The following is a 2,564-nucleotide window of genomic DNA, read 5'->3' as shown; positions in this document are numbered from 1 at the left end:
TAATAACACAAGCAGGAGTTCACACAAGGGAGCAGGAGTGGCAATGAGCAGAGAAGGACTTGCTCCACCAGTAGTAATCTGCATGGCCTTGTCATGCCACTCTGCTGCAAAGGCTTGCTGAACACAGACATCAGAATAAACACAAAGTAGCAAAAACATAACTGACAGAACAGATAACAGAAAGACAGGAAGGAAGACATCAATGAACAAGTAGGGAAACTCACAGAGCACAGACAGACAGACACAGATCCCATGGGTCAGCAGCATGGGAGAGAAAGTACAAACCAGGAGCAGGACAAGACAACACACACCAGGAGAGCTGACACAGAACTGAGGAAACCTCAGCCTTATATACAGGTTCCATGGGTGCAGCAGAGAGACCACACCCATGGAGCAGACAGAGGATTAACTCCTAATAGGAACACAGGGGAGTTAACCCATAAAGAACCACAAATGACACACAGGAACAGAACTTCAGCGAGGAGCGCCGAACAAGCAAGAACGGAAGGTCACAGCCAGAGATAGTGGCTGTGACATGAACGCTGCTGTGTGACATGGTTGAGATGCTTGGTGACGCAGGTGGTGGTGTTGGTGGTACATCCCATGTTTGCTGGGCGGCAGGTGCCAACGTTCCTCCAGAGGCAGAGGAAGAGGCCGAGGCGGCGGCAGCAGCAGCAGCAGAAAAGGCCGAGGCTGCGGCAGCAGCAGAAGAGGCCGAGGCGGCAGCAGCAGAAGAGGCAGCAGGGGGATCCTGAGTGACTTCCTTGTTTTTAAGGTGTTTACTCCACTGCAGTTCATGCTTTGCATGCAGGTGCCTGGTCGTGCAGGTTGTGCTAAGGTTCAGAACGTTAATGCCTCGCTTCAGGCTCTGATGGCACAGCGTGCAAACCACTCGGGTCTTGTCGTCAGCACATTGTTTGAAGAAGTGCCATGCCAGGGAACTCCTTGAAGCTGCCTTTGGGGTGCTCGGTCCCAGATGGCGGCGGTCAGTAGCAGGCGGAGTCTCTTGGCGGCGGGTGTTCTGATTTTGCCCACTGCTCCCTCTTTTGCTACGCTGTTGGCTCGGTCTCACCACTGCCTCTTCCTCCGAACTCTGAAAGTCAGTGGTGTAGTAGAGTCGATATGAACCACATGAAGTTTCACCAAATATCCAGTCTGCAGGTTTGCAATAGTGTCATACCAATATACAGGAGTTGCAGCAATGATCACTTGTTAAATATAGTTCCATATATTCATAAGCTGTTAGCAGAGAGTCAGGACATGCTAAATAAACCTCTTCAAATGTGCTATTAGATAACTGAGGAAAGTTTTAACAGACAGAGTCTTTACAGTGGACTCTTCCAGAAAGCCCCCTGTCTTATTCTGCTACTTGGTTTGGTCTCCTCAGTGCAGACATTTACTGTGAAGGAGGTAGGATCTCTGTCTAAGTTCTCTAAAGCTAAAGTTCATTTATCTATTGTAAAAAGTTATAATATATACCCATAATAGTTCTGTAGAATGTAAAGAGGTGACTGTATGTTTTTTAGCAGCCTTTAAACCCTGCAGCACATGCTAGGCTGAAGAGATGATGTACAGTTAGAGAGCCATGTGTTCTTCCTAAAATGGCTGCAAGACATGCTGTATTCCAGGTCACCCTGCTGCAATATCTTTGTAAATGATTTTCTCTTGTTCATTTTTCTGTATGCTTTGTTATATCCTGTAACATGTATGTGGGAATGTAATATAATAACTGCCTGTTATGATATAGGTGGGCTGGTGACCTGGCTGTATACCACATAGTGGCAGTGTTTCCCTGTTGTATTACAGGCTCCAGCCAAGTGCACTCCACCTCAATAAAGCTTTAAACCACAGAAGACCTGAGTGTCGTCCCTTAGAGTCCACTTAGAGTTTATGCCTGGAGGAGCTGGTGACCAAGTGAGAGTGAAAGCTGGAGGTGTCGCAGATGGTGCAAGGAAAAGAGGGTTACATTTGGTGCCGTGACCCGGATGTCATCATTCTGCTCAAAGTGACCAGTGAAGATACCTAAAGTCACCAGTGTGCGAGTTCTGAGGTGATTGTGCCACGGCGGAGCTGCTAGGCGGCAGATTGACCTTATTAGCGGTTTATATCCTCTCAGGAATAGAAGATGAGTGGACGAGCCAGAGCCCGCGGAAGAGCACGTGCCAGGGGGCAGCCCAGCCAAGGACAGCCTGGACAGGAGCAAGAGGCTCAAGAACCTAGACGCATTGAAAGACCCCAGCAGCCACCAGCCGAGCCTTTGCTTGTGGGAAGAGGGCGCCAGAGGCCCGCCAGTAGTGGAGAGACCTCCGACTGTTGTTCTGCAGCTTTCAGCTGGATTTCAGGACATATCCCTCGGAGAACGGGGTGGCCGCAGGCGTGACTTCCATGACCTTGAAGTGAACACCCGGCAGACCATTGAATAGAAATGTGAGACCTGTTTTTTTTTGCACTGTGTGACAGGTTAAGGTTTAATCACAGAATCAGACTTCTATCTGCACGGTAGCGTGTGTCTTAGGTTTTTCTGAATGACACTATCAGTACCATCAATGTAAGATATCCTTTTG

This window comes from Bufo bufo, chromosome 5 (genome assembly GCF_905171765.1).
Source record: "Bufo bufo chromosome 5, aBufBuf1.1, whole genome shotgun sequence".
Taxonomy (NCBI): Eukaryota; Metazoa; Chordata; class Amphibia; order Anura; family Bufonidae; genus Bufo; species Bufo bufo.
Note: the sequence above shows the minus strand (reverse complement) of the source record.